The 19,818-nt window shown below is 43.1% G+C and overlaps 1 pseudogene; it reads right to left on the reverse strand.

The window, feature by feature from the left end:
• Positions 1–14,126: 14,126 nt before the first annotated feature.
• Positions 14,127–19,818, reverse strand: part of LOC143436579 (SNW domain-containing protein 1-like) — an 11,287-nt pseudogene continuing 5,595 nt past the window's right edge.

The raw sequence follows: 19,818 nt of genomic DNA on the forward strand, positions 1-19,818 counted from the left end.
GTATATTTGTATGAGCTGTATGCGTTCAGGTGCCCATGGGAGATAGAAGATGTCACAGGCCCTGGAGCCAGAGTAGCTGGCAGTTATGAGCTGCAAGACATGGGCGCTGGGAACCACGTGCGGTCCTCTGAAAGTAGCAAACACTCTTACCTGCAAGGCCACCTCTCTAGCCCATGCTCTCTCCTTCCTCCACTTTTCATGGACTCAATGATACTTTCCACTGAGTTCTATTGTCTTTGCTTTCCCTGCTGCCTTAGTCACTGTTCAAACACTGAGACACCATGACCAAGGCAACCTACAGATGCAGCATTTAATTAGGGGCTTGCCTACAGTCTCAGAGGGTGAGTCCGTGATCATCATTGTGGGGAGCAAGGCAGTAGGTAAGCCGATATGGTGCTAAAACAGTAGCCGAGGCTTACATTCTGATCCATGGACAGGAGGCAGAGAGTGAGAGACTGGGCATGGCTTGGGCTTTTGAAAGTAACCTCAAAGCTAACCTTCAGTGACAAACTTCTTCCAACAAGGCCACACCTCCTAATCCTTCCTAAACAATCTACCAACTGAAAACCAAACATTCAAATTGATGAGCCTACATGGGGGTAGGGAGGCCCTCTCATTTAAATCCCCAGAGCAGCCCTGTGTTCCTAGCCCAGCATTTGTAAAGTAAGGTCAGAAGAATACCTGAACAAGAATCAGCTTTTGTGCCATTTCAAAAAGCAGGTTGCTAGATCCCACCCTGTGGCCCACTGAACCACCAACTCAGCTGAAGAGTCCATCTGTGAATAAGACCATGGGTGATTGGGGCTGGAGCGATGGCTCAGCAGTTAAGAGGCTAAGAGGTCCTGAGTTCCAGCAACCACACGGTGGCTCACAACCATCTGCAGTGGGAGCCAATGCCCTCTTCTGGTGTGTCTGAAGACAGCGACAGTGTACTCACATACATACAATAAATTAAATCCTTTAAAAAAAAAAAAAAAAGATAGTGGGTGATGATTTTACTCAAAAGCTCAAGTTAGCCAAGGCTCTTCTTTACCTCCATTCCAAGTGCACACAGACGTAAGGATATTCCAGGCACTCACTCCACTTGACAGTTCACTTGTTTATTGATACATGCTGCTAGTGCAAGAGACAGAGGGAAGCTAGATTGTTAGAGCTTAACCCAAGGCCAAGCTTCATGATTAACATCCATCTCCAACTCTCTTGGATACCTATCAGGTCAAAGGTAGACTCCAGGCCCATGCCTATGATTTTAATAAAAAATGTTCCCCTACAGGCTCATGTGTCAAACACCTGGGCCCCAGCCACGGGCAATATTTTGGGAGGTTCTAGAAAAGTAAAGAGATGGGGCCTAGTCTGAAAGAGTAAGGCTTTGACAGTTAGACTGCTCCGGGCCAAGCCAATCTCTCACTCTCACTTCCTGTCCACCAAGAGAGGAGCAGCCTCTGCCACATGCTCCTACGGCCGTGATGCTCTGTCCTAGAGCATAGGGGGCCAAATGACCCTGATGTGAAAGTATGAGCAAAATAAATCCCTTCTCCTTTTGTTTATATCAAGCAATATAACAATAAAAAAAAAAAAAAGAACTATTACGATACAGCCTGTCGTGGTTTGAATATGGACGGTCCCATGGCTCATATATTTGAATGGGTAGTCAATAAGTAGTGCCACTTGAGAGAGACCTTGGAGGTGTGGCCTTGTTGGAGGAAGTGTGTCTTTGGGGGTGGGCTCTGGATTTCAAATGCTCAAGCCAGGCCCAGTGTCTCTCTCTTCCTGCTGCCTCCCAACCTGGATGTAGAACTCTCAGCTACCTCTCCAGCACCAGGTCTGCCTCCATGCTGCCATGTTCATTCCATGATGATAATGGACTGAACCTCTGAACTGTAAGCCAGCCCCGATTAGATATTTTCCTTTATAAGAGTGGCTGTGGTCATGGTGTCTCTTCACAGCAATAAAAACCGTAAGATAACAGTCATTCCTCTAAGGCCTCAAGACCAAATCAGAGGTAAATAATTGTATTTACTTAGCTATTAGAGCAATTCTCTTCCCCTAGTAGGTTACTGGGTTGGTTGGCTGGGTTGGTTGACTAATTTGAGACAGAGTCTATGCAGCCCTAGCTGGCCTGGATCTCACTATATAGACAAGGCTGGCTCCAAACTCACCACCACCCCCAGACTCCCTGAGTTGATTCATAATGTGGAAACTTAGACTTAAGTCCAACTATGCACTTCTGTGCTCTTAGCTGTCCCAATAATCTCAAGACACTCATGAAGAGTCTTAACAGATTTGCCTTCCAGATTTCCCAAAGGACCTCTGGCCCTTCCTCCTTACCTTCTACTCACTCTCTTCCAACTTGCTAGTTTTCCACCACGCCAAGAGGTACGCACCGAGAGTAACTACTTTTAGCTTTGGGCGCTACCCCACCTCTGAGGCAACTATTATCAACTCTAATACAAAACAACCAAAAATGACATGAAAAGCAATGGGCCTGGTTAAATGTGGTCCCCAGTATGTCATATGTCAGACTGTAGTCCAATACACCATAGGTCATCCAAAAACTTTACTAACTGAATTAATCAATAAATGGATCAACTATACCCATGAGGCCTGGTAGAACCAATAACAGTACAGTTTCTCTAGATGAATATACCCTGGGCCTCCAACTCAATAGCCATTCTGCTCCCATGACTCCCACACCACCTCCCAATCTGTGTTCCTCTGAACCCCACCCTCCTGCTGTAGCATCCTCCAGAGAAGCTCCTAATGGACTGCATGCAGTCTCCTCTACCCTTGACACTAGCTCTGGGTATATCAAAGGAACAGGGAGGCAACCTCATTTTCAAACAAACGTCCTCCGTAATAAAAGTGGTGGGAATTGAAATACATAAAAATCGATGATATAAGAGCCCAACTGTGTCTAAATAGACTGGAGTTGGAGTTTGCCATAAGGTGTCAGAGAGTCTTCAACATGTAAACGAGCTGCTTCCCTCCGGGTATTTTAAAAGGTCTGTCACTCATAAAATACGTCTGTCAATGAAAAATACCTTTTATTATTAAAGCTTCTGCTAATGGAGCACCTGCCCTGTTCTTTATTTACTTGCCTTGACTTTCACCTGAGTTACCTCTCGTAAAGTCACACACCTTGCAGGAGGTCTGAGCCTACCAAGAACCTAAAACCTTAGCCCTAGATAGTATTATTAGCAGTAACTAACCTTTAGAGTCCCCTCCACACACATGGGGTCTGGTAGCAGACACTTAAATCCCAGCACAGAGCACACTCATCTTGTTACTAATCCACGTGGAGCAGTGAAATGAGGGATCAAGTGTCATCCTCTCAGGTACAAATGAGGACACCGAGGCACAGAGAAGGGGAGTGTTCCGCCCCAGGTGTCTCAGATAGCAAAGTGGCAGAGAGTGATACAGACAGGCCTTCCCACTGCAAGGGTTCAGTCTTTTTTTTTTTTTTTTTTTTTTTTTGAAAAAAAGATATATTTTAGCCTGTATGTATGTGCGACCATGTGTGTCTGTGTGTCTGTATCTGGGTGTACGTGGATATGTGTGCCTGCTTGTCCTGTGTGTGTATGTGTCTGTGTATCTGTTTTTGTTATGTCTACGTATCCCTGCATGTATGTTTGTTTATATGTGTCTGCATGTCTATGTCTGTGTATCTGTGCTTGTGTCTATACATATGTATGTGTGTCCGTGTGTGTCTTTGTGTGCATCTGTGTGTCTGTGTCTACATCTACATATCTGTGTCTGTGTGTGTTATTTGTGTGTGTGGTTGTATATATCTGGTTTTGTTGTGTGTATGTATGCCTGTGTGAGTGTTTCTATGTCTGTGTATCTGTGTCTGTGTGTATCTGTGCTTGTGTCTGTATATATCTGTGTGAGTCTTTGTGTGAGTGTGTCTGTGTGTGTGTTATTTGTGTGTGTGTGGTTGTATATATCTGGTTTTGTTGTGTGTATGTGTGCATGTGTGTATGTTTATATGTCTGTGTATCTGTGTCTATATATCTGTGCTTATGTCTGTATATATCTGTGTGTGTCTTTGTGTGTGTTGTCTACATCTGTATATCTATGTCTGTGTGTGTATGAGTGTTTGTGTGCATGTATATGTGCACATGCACAGGTGCCCATGGAGGTTAGAAGGGACATATCAGATCCCCTAGAGCTGGAGTTACACATTTGTGAGCCACCCAGTATGAGTTCTAAGACCCACACCCAAAGACCCCTGAATAAACAGTAAGTCTGAGCTCACATGCATAAGCCATCTCTCCAGCCCCATCTTCTCTCTTTTTTTAGTAACATCTCTTTGGTAGGGATGGACCTCATGTCACTAAGGTCCTCACTACTGGCTTGAAGTAAATACAACTGCCGCAGACAGGAACTATCATTTCTGACCTGCAACCAAGCCCCAAAAGAGCCAAGTCTCTGGAAGGCACTGTTTTGGAGCTCTGGAAATCAATAGCATGTCAAAGATCAAGCAATACTCCTCGATAGAAATAACACATTTGAGCCTGAAGCAGTGGTATAGCTGTTTAATCACCAAATCAATGAGAATGAACTCTGTCTCTGGGCCAGAGGAGATACCCCAGTTCCTCATGAAACCATGCTTCAGGAAGCTGGACAAGGGGAAGTTGATGGCCAATTAAAAATGCCCATCATGGGGGCTGGAGAGCTCGCTCAGCAGTTACGAGTACACACGGCGGCCCACAAACGTCTGTAACTCCAGCTTCAAGAGATCAGACACTCTCCCACAGACAGACACGCAGACAATGCACATGAAGTAAAAGTAAACAAATCCTATTTTACATGTCCATCTCAAGGATAGAACTAAACATGAAATCAAGCACTTATGTAAATGGCCTTTCCAACTACCATCTACTGGCTGCCCCTCCCCAGGCCACATCCTGAGAATGCAGGTCTGAAATTACATCCCCATTCACCCCCACCTCCACCCCACCTCAGTGAACAAGAGAACACTACGGGGGAAGTCATTTAGGAAGAAAACTCTATTTATCCCCAAAAGTGACCCTGGCTACCTTCCATTTCCTACAGAGATTGTTGAGCAAATAAGCACTTTTTTTTTTCCTGGAACACTTTTCAAAGCAGAAAAGACCCAAATATACTCTTGGAGAGAGCAAGCATGAGTCCATACCCAGGAACATGGCCTGAGGAGGCTCCCAGTCTTCCCCGTCCTACAGATAGATAACGTTCACTGCAAGAGTGAGTTTTAACTACACTTCTTGGTGTGTAATGGCCAGAAGTTGCTTGGATCAATACTAATTAAACTAAAGAATCCCAGACCAATGAATGCCAAGGTTCCTCAGCAGTTAAGGAAAATTAATCTCACCCAGCACAAGAGAAAAACCTTCTTCCATTCAGCTCATCGTAGGAATGAGGACTGCAACGAAAGGCCAAGAGCAGAGGGCAAGGAGCAGGTAAGAGAAGTGAGGGAGCTTGCAGAAAGTGATCAAATAAATAGCTCACGTAACTTGCACAGCTAGATTCTCAAGTGCATACCACTGGAGCTTCACTCTACAGACAAGGCAGTAGAAGAAATTGTCTAAAGGACCAACGGAGCAAATGCTAGAGTCTATGTGTGTCTGGGCGGCCAACAAAGCAACAAGTGCATATGAACAAGGAATCTGTTGGAGTGGCCAGTGGTTCTCTTGTCGTGAACTTTGAGTTCTAGGTAACCCAGTGTGTGTCCAACTGGGAGACAAGACAGGGATGGATGGCTATACCAAGCATTCTTCTCATTCACCAGTCCCTTCTCTGCCCAAAAACAAGTGGGGAGGGGGGTGGTATGTTTGGAAAGAAAGAAAATGCAAATTCTCTCAGAAGTAAAATCTCACACCATAAGGGCTGTTGAGTAGCAGCCAAATACCACAGTAAAAAAAAATTAGGATATAATCCCGGAGAAAAAGGACACAGGTGGCAAAAGAATATATGTACATACGGTAATGGGGGTTGGGCCGCAGTGTGTAAAGCAGTTACCATGGGTGCTACAACTACACCAGCGAAGCTAGCCACTGGGGGAAAAAACAAAACAAACAAACAAACAAAAATAAAAAAACAAAAACAAAAAAAAAAAAACAAAAAAACAGTCACAATCAGGTGGGACAAATCTATGGACCCCTTTTTTTTTCCTTATAAAATAGCATTCAAACTTAAGAGTCCCCAGGGTAGCACCATCCATCGCATCTCCCGGATTCACGTTGGACATGCCAATTCCAGAGTTCAAATATCACACTAAAATCAGAAGTTTAAAGGGGGAGTGGGCTGAATTCTGTATCAGTAACAAGCCCTCCATATAATTCTGCGCCACACCACACAGCCTGTGAGCCACAGTGACAAGAAGACGCTTAAAGAAAAATTGTCACAGGACAAAAATCGAATTCCTGTCAACTCAGCAACTATTTCTCGAGCGCCTACTAAGCGCTAAGCTTCCCACTCTCGTGGCAAGTAAATGTCCATGAAGTCTGGGGCAGCTGGACTACGCGTCTTCTCTCCGCACATCAGCTGGAAGGTACTGGGGATTAAAAGCAGACTGGCGCCTGTTGCAAGCCTAGGTGACCTGATTTCTGGGGAGGCCCCTGCTCTTCACCACTCCACGCTCACCGCCCCAGCTACCTCTGCGTGGAAGCCCACAAGGCCACCGATGTATGAAGGCTTCTGGCGGAGCCACTCGTAGCCCCTCGTGGATCCACCTCTGCCTACTCCAGGGAACGCAAGGTTGGGCCACCCAAGTGGCCAGTCCACATTAACGACCGCTGGGGCACCGAGAGAGTCACAGCGGAGGGGGCGGGGCACTGAGAGTCACCTGAACCACGTGGTTTGCGTCTGCTAGAGTGAGAGGGTCACAGGCTCTGGTTTCCTCCCAGCTTCGCACGGGCTGCAGAGCCTGAGCTCAAACGGAGCGGAGTACATTTGCACCAACTCTACCGGGCTCCACGTGCCGCGCGATCGGACTGCAGAATCGGCCTGGGCTCTGGGCGTGGGTGCTACTCACCGGAGCTTAGGGAAGCCGCCCCGCCACAGCCCGGAACTCAAACTCCAGGAAACAGTGCCTTCGCCACCAGAGCGCCTACAGAAGCCGGTGCCGCGAGGCCTGCCGGGACTTGTAGTTCTCTGTTCCTTAGCCACAGTTGACAACTAGAGGTCACAATTGTAGTCCCTGAGGCAGAGGGAAATCTTTCCTTGTCTGCCTAAGCTACCGACACAGAATCATACTCAGAATGTTTTTAGGAGTCAAGTTATAGATTCGTGTTTAGTGAAGGATGTAATTGTGGATCTGTAGATTTTAAGTAGGCATTAGATTCTAATTAGAATTCTAATGATTAGAATGAGTCAGCAAGGGCTGGAGAGATGCCTCAGCGGTTAAGAGCACTGACTGCTCTTCCAGAGGTCCTGAGTTCAATTCCCAGAAACCACATGGTGGTTCACAACGATCTGTAATGAGATCGGATGCCCTCTTCTGGTGTATCTAAGAACAGCTACAGTGTACTCATATACATTAAATAAATATTTATAAAAAAAAATCAGTCGGCAAAGAAAAAATTTATTGTTAGTTGTTAAATAGTAAGAATATGAGGATGAATCTGAGTTATCTGTGATCCTGATGTATTAACCTCTGATGACTGCATGTTGATTTATGAGATGCACTTTGGGAAGATTTATGAGCCATCCATTTTATAAACATCTGAAGCTATTGCCATTGCATCTTTCAATCCAATGTAATTGTAATCAAATTTCCAGCTGTATTTTTACCTGTCCCTTTGACAAGCTGATCTAAAGAGTATATGAAAAACACAGGGTAAAGCATAATGAAGACATTTTAAAAAAAAACATGCTTCAAGAATTTGGCCATCCATATTCCACATGCATGAAAATTAAGACCATGTGATATTTACCTAGGCTGGAGTAAAGGGATGAAATCTTCTAAAGAGCCCAGATGGTTGTGAGCCACCATGTGGTTACTATGAATTGAACTCAAGACCTTGGAAGAGCAGTCAGTGCTCTTAACCACTGAACCATCTCTCCAGCAATATAGCAAATTTTCTAATTTGATGTTATCTTTTATTTCTTTCTTGATAAGCATTCCATTTTCCTGGCCCCTACTTATTTAAGAAGCTCTTATGAGAATCAAATGAATCCATTGGCAAATGAATATTCATGTTCAGATTATCACATTGCATTGCACAGTAAAATCCACCAATGCTTCTCTCCCCTGACTCAACACAGTGCAACTATGGCTTCTTTTGTACTCTTCAACCTGCCAAGGTGGCTGCTGCCCTTGCACTTTCTACTCCCCATATCTTCATAGGTCCACTCCATCCTGAAATAGCTGTTCTCTGAGCTAATGTCACTTCCACAGTCGGGCCATCTGTGCTGTCTAGTTTTATGTCAACTTCACACATGCTAGAGTCAATTTGCAAGAGGAAACCTTAATTGAGCAAATCCACCAGTTGGCCTATGGACAAGTTTGTGATTTGTTTTGTGATTGATGATTGATAAGAGAGGGCACAGCTCACTATGAGTGGTGCCCCCTGGGATGGATATCCTAAGTTTTATAAGAAAGCAGACTAAGCAAGCCATGAGGAGCACACCAGTAAGCAGCATGTCTCCATGGCATCTGCATTGGCTCCTGTCTCCAGGTTTCAGACACAAGCTCCCAACTGAATGGATAATGAACACTTTCCTCCCCAAGTTGTTTCTGGCCATGGTGTTTTATCACAGCAATAGAAACACTAACTAAGACCTGTATACAATTAACAAACTATCCCTACATTCACTGAGACTTAATGTATCCCCTTATAGCACTTTATCATATGAACCAATTTTTTTTTACTTGAAATGATATAATCCATTTCTTCAAATGGTGTTATCTGTATGCTGCTAGAATATAAAATGTAGGACAGCAAGGACTTGGATCCATGGTACCTGTCTTACAGTTTTATTGTAGTGAAAAGACATCATAACTAGACAAATCTTATAAAGGCAAACATTTAATGGGGCTGGCTGACAGTTTCAGAGGTTTAGTCCATTATTATTATGGCAGGAAGCATGGTAGCATGCAGGCAGACACGGTGCTGAAGAAGGAGCTGAGAGTTCTATATTTTTATCTGAAGGCAGTCAGGAGACTGTCTTCCACATTGGGCAGAGCTTTAGCCGGTATATATAAGACCTCAAAGCTCACTTCCACGATGACACACTTCCTCCAAAGAGGCCACACCTACTCCAATAAGGTCAAGCCTCCTAATAATGATTTTCTCTATGGGTCAAGCATTCAAACAGATAAGTCTATGGAGGCCAGACCTATTCAAACCAACACAGCGCCTCACATATAGTCAGTCTTCCATGCTGAAGGCTGGATGTTAACAAGAGGCAGAGTCCCTGCCTTTGTAGATGGACAGCATCATTTAGCTAAGGTGGGGAAGGAAAGTGATAAACAAAGAAATATCAGGATAGTTGTGTCCTGTCCTAAGCCCTAGGAAGGATAGAAGCAGGAGGGTGTCAAAGAGAAACTGAGCAGAAGCCACTGATGCCTTCTTTGGACAGCATTGTCAGGTAAGATCCCTTGAAGAAATCCCATCCTGACAGGTGAGTAAGTCAGCCTTGGTAGTAGAGAGGGGGTTAAGAATGTTCTTGGGTGCTGAAACAGCAACTGTAGATTCAAGCCTTAAAGCTTAGCATGTTAAAGAAACAGAAAGGAACCTGGTGTGACTGAGGCACAGACAGTTGTGTGCAAGAAGGTGCAGGTGCCAAGTTAGGCAACACCACATAGAGCTTGAAGGGTTTAGATTTTAATCAAAGCATGCTAGGGATCCATTAGAGACTTATAAACCAGGAGGGGGTCTGACCAGAGAAGCTCAATAGAAAAATGCAGCTAAGCAACCAGAACCAGAAAAGGAACACTTCAGAATCTCCCCAAGGCCCAGCTGTGTTTCTGCAGCAGCAGCACCTGAAGTTAGTGATTGCGTATTTAGAATTTCACACAAGATTTTGCATCTCTGTTCCAGAAATGAGACATCTGCAAGGAGAATCAAAGCACAGGGTTCCTCTTTAAGGCTGTAAACAAAACCACTGTAGAGGAGGAGATGAGGAAACTATCTGCCATGTTCCAGGGCAGAGGAGGGAAGAAGGAGCCTGTGGTAAAAGGAAGAAGCAAAACCAGTATGGTAGCCAACAGCACCCAAAGGTGAGTGGTGCCCTTCAGGGAGAACAGCAGCAGCATGGAACACCAATGGCAGCCAGGAGGCTTCTGTCACCACATGCCCAGAACAGAAAATCCCAGGAGAAACTACCCAAAACTCAGATTCCACCCAGCTCCCTCATAATGTGGGGTGACATCCACTTGCCAGTCTCTATCCCTGTTGCACTGGTATGCTAGGGCTGGCAGAACAGAAGCAGGGCTCTCAGAGGGAAGTTGAGACCTCATGGATCTAATCAGGTCACCTGCGTCACCTGCCCCACAATATGGTCAAGCTGTCCTGGACCTGGCTAAAGGAATGTATTTGTATATCTGAAAGGAAGCAAATCAACATGAGTAATCTAGAATGTCTGACCTGGGAGGTTGGAGTAGCATAATACTGAAGCTGAGGAACCTTATCAAAAAAAAAAAAAAAAAAAAAAAAAAAAAAAAAAAAAAAAAAAAAAAAAAAAGCATAGCTCCTGGGGACATCAGTGTCCTCATATGTCCTGAGAAGGAAACTCCCTTATGAAAACAGTTCACATGTCTCACTTACAGCAGAAGCCATATGAATTCTTCTGTGCATGTGCATGTGTACACATGTGGTGTATATCTGTGTGTGCTTATGTGTGTAGGGACACATGTTGGAGGTGTACAGTGGGTTTGTGTCCATGTGGCAGCCAAGAATGATCTCAATTGTATTTATTTCCCTATGAGACACCACCTTTCTTTTCTTTTCTTTTTTCTTTTCTTTTTTTTTTTTTCTTTTTAAAAGAAAATCAAGATCCCACTGTCCTGCAGTTTGACAAGTAGGTTAGCCAAGTTCTGTGGATCCCTCTATGGTTGCCTCTACAGTTTTGAAATTACAAAAATATACTTCTGAACTTGGTTGTTTTTCTGGGATGGGTTCTGGGGATCAAACTGAGGTACTCATGTTTGTAAGAGAAGTACTTTACTCACTCAACTGAGCTCTCTACACAGCATCCTGTGTGAATCAAAATCCGAAACAAGTTTCTTGAAGTGGAATAAATCTGTATATATTTGAATACAAATCCTGTGCTATCTGGATGCTTTAAGTATATTTTTCATTTATTCTTCATGATATATGCTATCACTATCATTAATATACCCCATTTTATAGTTGAAGAAACGACGGTCCAGAGACCTAATTGTCCAAGATCATCCCATAGACCAGTGGTTCTCAACCTTCCTAAAGTTACAACCATTTAATACAGTTACTCATTTTGTGATGACCCTCCTGTCTTAGTCAGGGTTTTACTGCTATGAACAGACACCATGACCAAGGCAACTCTTCTAAGGACAACATTTAATTGGAGCTGGCTTATAGGTTCAGAGCTTCAGTCCATTATACTCAAGGTGGGAAGATTTTGATAACTAAATCAAAGCAAATAAAGAAATCTGAAGAAATATTAACCAACAAGACAGCATTTCTGCTGTCTCCTGCCCTGACCTTCATGAGATCAAGGCCTAAATTATTATTTCATATCTCTGTCTACTCACTGTATAAGCCTATTTTAGGTTCTATTTTTTGAGACCAGGGAAAGAACTCCCAGAAATCTCATGAGTAGATCATGTTTAAAGATCCTGAGAAATTGTCCTGGCAAGATTTTTTAAAATCTTCCCTAAAGCATTTTTTCCATTCAGTCTCCCCAACTTCATCCTTCTCTGGAGCTTACTATTTGCTGCATCTACCAACTGGCTGTATTTTGTTGTGCTATCACCTTCACGTCTTCTCTCCACCATGAGAACCTTTGTAAACGTGACACAGTTTCTAGTATTGCTTTTGCCATATCCCTCTAGTCTGATGGGAGTATTTTATTTTTTTACAGCTCAAGAAGTCAGAATTTGTTTTACAAATGGTGAATGCATCCTAAAGTTAGTGACACTTTGCTTAAATTTCCTCAGTTCTAACACAGTGGAAGACAGATGGCTGCCTTACTCTACTTCCTGCCCCCTGAGATGGCCATCTTTCTCTGTCACATGCTCCTCTTACCATGATGCTGTTCACATAGGCACACTCCAAAAGCATGAGCCAAAATGAAACTTTCTGTCCCTTTTAAGTATTTGGACAAAGCTCCTGAGCCCTGGACATGTAGCCAGTATAGACGCCAGGCTTCTAGGGCCGAGGGAAAGGAAGGATAGAGAAAGCCTCTGGGATAAACACAGAGACTGTTCAGTTCAGGGCCTTACTCAGCACTGCTCTCCATAGTAGTATCACATTTTCAATGTGTGGACATCTACAGGAGATCAGAACTTGCTATACAATGGAAGAATCATGGACAATGAAGGTTGGAAGGACCCTTAGAGTTCCACCCATGAAATCCTCTGCTTTACATGAGAAGACCCAAGACCCAGTGGTAAATTAATATTGTGGGGAGGGTTGAATCCAATTTTCAAATCTCAACTTGTCCCTTAATTTGAGACATGTGGTCAATGACTGTTCAGTTAAGAAGTACCATTCATCATTCACTCAATTCTTATTAAAATCGGCTGAAGACCCTAGTGTGTAACTGTCTTTAGCCTTAGATGGTTGCCTGAAATTATTTTCTTTCTGAATACATCACTGGTTCAAGTGGAACTCCCAATTCCAGAAGGCAGCCTTGGAATCAGCCTCGTGTGGCTTGGGCTCAACACTGTCTATGGCAGTAGTTCTCAATCTTTGACCCCAATAGGGGTTACATATCTGATAACATACATTTCAGATATATTATGTTTCATAATAGTATCAAAACTAAAGTTATGAAGTAGCAACAAAATAATTTTATGGTTGGGAGCATCACAACATGAGGAGTTATGTTAAAGGATCCAAATACTAGGAAGGCTGAGAACCACTGGTCTACACAGTGTTCTTGGACAATTAGGTCTCTGGACCATAGTTTCCCCAACTCTAAAATGGGGTATAATAATGATAGGGATAGCATGTATCATGAAGATTAAATACAAAAATATACATAAAGCATCCAGATTAGCATAGAACATCAAATGTAATCAAATATATAGAGATTTATCCTACTCCAAGAAACTTGTTTAGGATTCTGATTCACACAGGATGCTGAAGAGACACCTCAGTTAAGAAAAGTACTTCTCTTTCAAACATGAGTTTCTCAGTTTGATCCCCAGAAGCCCTCCCAGAAAAACAGACAAGATCTAGAAGTACATGCTTGAAATTGCAGCACTAGGTTGGCACCCATTGAAGGATCCCAAGGACTTGGCTAAACTACTTGTCAAATTGCAGGACAACAGAATCTTGTCTTTTAAAAAGAAAAAAAAAAGTGGTGGTATGTTGGAGGTCAACTCCTTGCAGAAAGTGGCTATCATCTTTGTAGCTATCTCAGACCATGTACCCTGACAAGAGACTTGTTTTTCAACAGTCCACAATAGCTGAGCACACTCTGATAAATATCTTGTTTTTCCCACATGTCTTGTTTTGTTTAGTGCCCTCCAGATGCAAGGCACACGTGGTAAGGTGTCTTCACCTGTGTTCCCCTGCTTGTGCTTAAAAATACCAAGGATTTCCTTTCAATAAACGAGACTAGGAACTTGATCACACACCCTCCCTGTCTTTTCTCCATTCTTTGTGTCTCTTGCCCCTTTATCCACACTCTCTCTCTTGCTAGACCCTGGCCCAGAGACCAGAACAGCAGCTCGAGCCAGGAAACAGTGGCCCCCAAGCCGGGCAGTGTGGGCCTAAACAGTGGTACATAAAAAAGATATTGTACTTGGCTGCCACAAGGATAGATTCCCATTGTACACATCCAACATGTATACATGCACACACATGCACACACAGATACACATCACTCTGATGTAGAATATTCAATCCTTCTATCTCCTGGAATAAAACAGAGCTCTGGCTGCTATCACGGGGATTCAGAGTTTGTTTATTATGTACTCTTTTTTTTACAGTCCAGTCTTAATACCCCTCCAGGTCCCCCCTCTCACAGTTCTTCATTCCATTCTTCTTTCCTCTGCTTCAAGAGGATGTCCCTACTCCCTGGGGTCTCAAGAGTCTCAAGGGTTAGGTGCATCTCCTCTCACTGAGGCCAGACCAAGCAGTCCTCTGCTGTATATGTCACATTTCAGTTTTAAGAGGCCCCTCTACTGTTTCCTCTGCTTCTTGCCTTCAGGCTCATGTTCCTCGGAGTGACTGCTATCAGAGCATCTTTTAGAGCCATGGTGTTGTATTGCCTCTTCCAAAAACTTGTCCAAACCAAAAGGATCTTCCTCAAACTGAACTAACTGGTCCTTCTCGGCCCCTCTGTCTACGGTCTGTACCAGAAAACTCCTTATCAGGAACAAATCTGGGGGAAAAGGAGAAGAGGTCAGGAACTGCTTCTGTTTTACTGTTTTACTGGCAGAAACAGGACCAACCATCAACAGTCTGCATTGGTACCTGTTGGGCTTTATCCTGGTTTCCAGGTCATCACCATACATGTCCTTGTCCAGAGTTTTACTGGGCCTGTAGATACACTGAGCCATCTCTTTGCCAACCCTCCAGGCCTGATCATAAACATTGTAAATTTCATCTTCTCTGCCTGCAAATCCACTGTCCATACCCTATGGGAAAATGAATGACACCAAATATAAAGGTCTGCCTATCCAAAGCTGAATCTGAGTGCTGAGCAATGAATAGTTCATGTTTACAGCTAATTAAAAACCACAACTGCAACATTTATGTAAAATAGCAAGTATAAACTTTTCTGCACATTGAGACATTGAGTTCTTACTTAGAGACTAAGATTAAATCAAGGTTTTCATTAGATTTAGGTGGCTGTGGTGTTACAAGTCTTTAATCCCAGCACTAATGAGGCAGCAGGTGAATCTCTGCCAGTCTGAAGTCAGCCTGGTCTAAATTCCTCTTTCTAAGACAGCCAGAGCTATACAATATGCCAACAAGGACAACAACAACCACCAAGTTGTGACTAAGCAAACAATAAAGGGCACATGGCTGGGTGTGGGGATGCATAGCTCTAATCTCTACACTCAGGAGCAGAGGAGGCAGATGTGCTTTACAAAAGGCAAGCCTGGTTTAAGTAGGAAATCCCAGGACAGCCAGGGATACAAAGAACCTACCTTCAAACACCAAAACAAAACAAATAAAATCCCCCCAAAAGAGAAAGAAGACACAAAGTTGGGTGTGTAGGGAAGGTGGGTAGATCTGGGAGGAGGTGGAGGAGACTGAATATGGTCAAATTCAATTGTATGAAATTCTAAAAAAAAAAAAAATGAATTCCAAAAAACCTCAACTAACAGTGTCACTCAAATTGAAGGAATGTATTGTAGGTACTAGACAATCAATGATGCTGAGAAATGTTACCTCAATGGCCTGAGAATGTCACTATTAATTAAAGCACAAGAAAATATGGACCTCAGTGAAAATCTTAAAAGGCTTCCCCCAAATTTAGAAGGTTTAAGCTTAAGGTTACAAGAGATGACCATGTTGAAATGTTTACTTATGTGGTTCTTTCATCCCGACTCCTGCTCAGCTCAGCTGACATTGCACAACAGTTAAGGGAAAACCTTTGGAGTCAAAGCATTCAAAGTTGAATCTCGACTCCATCAACTTCCCACCCCCTTTCTTAATTATCTATGAGAGATAACAGGTGCTGCAGAGATAGCTCAGTGTTAAAGCACTGTCTGCATAAGCATGAGGGCCCAAGTTTGGATTCCTAGGACCCATGTAAATGATAGTTGTGTGTGGAAGCTTGCCTGTAACTCCATCCTCTAAAGATGTAGACAGGATATCTCAGAGCAGGCTGGGTAGGAACACTAACTCTCAGTGAGTTCTGGGAGGGACTAAGAGATCTGCTCAGTGAATAAGGTGGAAGGAAGAGTGATAAAGACAATTCCCAAGAGCAACTTCCAACATTAACATATGCACGTACACACATGTGCATACACGGGCAAACATGCATGCAAATGAAAATGTAAAACAAGAAAAAACGAACCTTCCCTCAAAAAAAAAAAAACCAAAAAACAATAGTCCAGCTTCATATGTTGTGTGTCCCGCTTCAATTTTCTTTTTCTTTTTTAAAGATTTATGAGAAGAGGGCATCAGATCACATTGCAGATGGTAGTGAGTCACCATGTGGTTGCTGGGAATTGAAATCAGGACCATTGAAAGAGCAATCATTGCTCTTAACCACTGAGCCATCTCTCCAGGCCCTCCACATTTTCTTAAGGAATGAAATGAATAGGCTTGGAACAATGACAGCAATATAAAAAGCATCAAAAACCATGTATTGTTGCTGGGAAGAACTTACTCACATGCTGTCTCTAAATCTCAAACCATTAAGTCATAACTGATCCCCGGGAAGAGCTACCAGCACACTTACTGTCTTCAGTCAACAGCAATATGGAAGTGCACCCCTTTAAAATAAACCCTTTCCTCCCCAACTTGCTTTTCAGTTGTGGTGTTTTGTCACAGCAACAGAAACCATAAGAAACCTACACACATGATAAGGTGTTTTCTAGGTCCTCATACCTTGGATTGGTTGAAGAGCTTTTGGTCATACTGAACTTCATTGGAAGTTCGAGCATTGGGCACACCAAGAGCAATGACTTCACTGATGTCTCGATTTTCATTTCTCTGTAGTTTTGACCTATTTGACATACATAATTATTAATACACTTTCACAGACAAGAAGAATATATGCAATATAAATACACCCACTCTCAGAAGCAAAGAGAATGAATGTTATATCTCATGAACATGTATGTTCTGATGAGGCACAATCACACTAGCATCCTGAGAATACTTCAGACATATGCTGAGAAAAGAGAACTCTCACCACTTTATGAGACGCTCATGTCTTAAAATATTTCTGTAGACAATTTTATTTTCATCCAAATACAAGTTCACAGCCACTTTACTGGTTCTAAGGGCCCAATTTCTGTACAGATTTACTGTTACTGTACACTGTGGCAAGTCCCCAACTCACTGACCACCTTGATATTTCTTTCATTTCTCTCTTCACCATGGGTTCAGTTTTTGCAGAGAGGAGAAATATGCCAATTAAACAAGGAACCACCTTGGTAGAGTCAAGTTAAGATTTAAGCTTGAAACTGGGTTGGATCAGGTGCTAGCATCATCAGAGAATGGAAAATTGGTCACATGGGAAGAGAGTGTTTCTTGTTTGCATTTATCCCAACCTCAAATCCCACCTCTGGAGGACAGCATTGTCTGGACTTTGAAGCAACCTTAGTCCTCAGGCACTTGTGAATCACAAACTTTACTGATGCCTAATTTATCTTCCTGTGAATGTACTGGGTTTGTTTTACACCACTTCATTTTCCCACTATACAAAGCCCTGTTCTGAATGTTAATTAAATTGTTCACAGGAGTCAAGAATCTTGCTTCAAAACTTACTCTTCTTCCCACTGCACTAGGCACAGAACATGACCCTAGAAAGGATATCACTAAATATATGGTGCCTGGCTTTCCATCTACACACAGGCATGCAAGCAGCTTCTTCCACCACTTGGGAATCAAACAGCAGACAATTTCATCCTTCCCTTCAGTACAGATAGACATGATCTGGATTCCCTTTTCCTGTGCCTGACATTCTCAAGACTACTAGTTCTACAAGGTGAAGGATGAACAGGGAACCTTCTAGGGAGCTCAATTCTGTTATGATACACCATTTGAATGTGGCAAAGGTTTGTTCTCATTACTAACCTAAAGAACTGCCCTTCTTCCCGACTCACATTTATACAGGTAACAACCACACCTCTTAGCAGGAGCTGCCCTGGAGAGGTTTCCAGTTCATGCTGCCTCTCTTTTCTCGCCTGTCCTGACAGATTTCATCTCTTTCACAGGCTTCTCCATCCTCTGTGGACACAGATACAAATTAGTTTGTCACTACTCATATTTTTGACGAGGGGCTTCTTCAACTTAAAAAAAAATGCCAGTTTTTCTTTACGTTTCTTTTCTTTTTTTCTTTGTTTTTTTTTCTTTTTTCTTTTTTTTTTTTTTTTTTTTTGAGACATTCATAGACATGGCCTCTGACCCACCCTGCTGCTGTGATTACAGGTGTGGCACCACTAATTCTTTGTGATCAATCTCAGCCTTTAACATTAACTGCAGTCAATTTAAATCAGGTTGTGGAGACTCCTATGTCCAGCTACAAATTACTGAAATGCCCCTAAATAGAAAGCAGGACAGCTGACAGGGAGCATGTGGTGATGAGGAAATCCAGTCATGCCTAATTGTTTTTAAAAATTAACCAGAGTCTAGGTGAAGAGAGGTTCATTTCATCACACATTGCTTTTCAGCTCTTCCTCCTCCTCTTTGAGAATGTCTAATGAAAATGCAAAGACAGGGCTGGGGAAATGGCTGAGTTTGGTAAGAGTCAGCTGCTCAAGCCTGAGGGACCTGAGTGTGGATCTCTAGCAGCCAGGTAGATGGCTGCACATTGTAGTGTGTGTCTGTCCACAAAGTCCTCTAGTCAGCAACTGGGGAGCTTCCCACTCAATGAGACCCTTTCTCAAAATACACATAGTGATTGAGCCAGGACACTCAATGTCACCCTCTTGTCTTGCCTCCCATGAACATGTAAAAGGTATGTGCACGCACACATGCACACCAGCATACACATACACACACCACACACACAGATCTCTTAACAATGGAAAAGAACCATGTACAGGCTTTGGCTGCAGCTTGCTGCCAGCCAGCCTAGCTAAATTTGTGAGCTCCAAGCAGAGAGGCTTTGTTTCAAAAACTAAGAAGACTGCTGGCCAGCTTACTAGTGCCACAAAAGCCACTGGGGGTGGAATGTGGGAATTAGTGCGTTATCCAAGGGCTGGACCCTGCACACCACAAGTCCTGACCTGTCCAGCAGGGTGAGCCCACTGGTGCAGCAGGGACAGTGCTGTCATGGGGCTGACCTGCTGCGTTTGGGGTCAGATCCCCAGCTGCTCTGACACATCTCTGTGGAGAGAATCAGCTATACTGGGGTAAACTCAAGGGCTTTTTGTAGTCTTTTATCTTTTCCATCTAGAAGGTTCTTTTCCCAGATGGCCACATGGTTTTACTTCCAGGTCTTTGTACTAATATTAGCGTTTACAAGTAAGGCCTCTTCTGACAAGACCTTCCTTGTGCAGTCTTTATATCCCTGGTGTTTTATTTTCTTTTATCCATTGTATCATTTACTGTATGACTGACTTCATTTGCTTTGTTGTTTGTTGTTTGGAGACAGGATCTTCCTATGTAGCCCTGATGTCCTCAAACATTCCACCCTCCTGGCTCAGCCTCCTCAGTGCTGGAATCAGAAGTATACTACCAAGTGAGTCACTCCCATATTTAAAGATTTCTTTTAGACAGTCCTCCTTCATTTGGGGGAGTTCAGTTCTACATTATTTCTGAAATAACTCAATTTTTTCCTATAATATAAACTACTTTTTATGCCATATAATACCCTCCCACATACACTGCAGTACACAACAGACCTTTTAAAATGACATATAGTCATAAGTAAATTCCCCAGTAAAAATGAATTGTCATACCTTTTTCCACATGGGTTTTTGATCCCAGCTCTCCTTTCTCTGGCTTGCTGGGCCATTTCTCTGAGATTTTTCTTCCTGTTCTTCTTTTCTTTTTCAGC

The sequence above is a fragment of the Arvicanthis niloticus genome, chromosome 23 (assembly GCF_011762505.2).
Source record: "Arvicanthis niloticus isolate mArvNil1 chromosome 23, mArvNil1.pat.X, whole genome shotgun sequence".
In the NCBI taxonomy this organism is placed as follows: Eukaryota; Metazoa; Chordata; class Mammalia; order Rodentia; family Muridae; genus Arvicanthis; species Arvicanthis niloticus.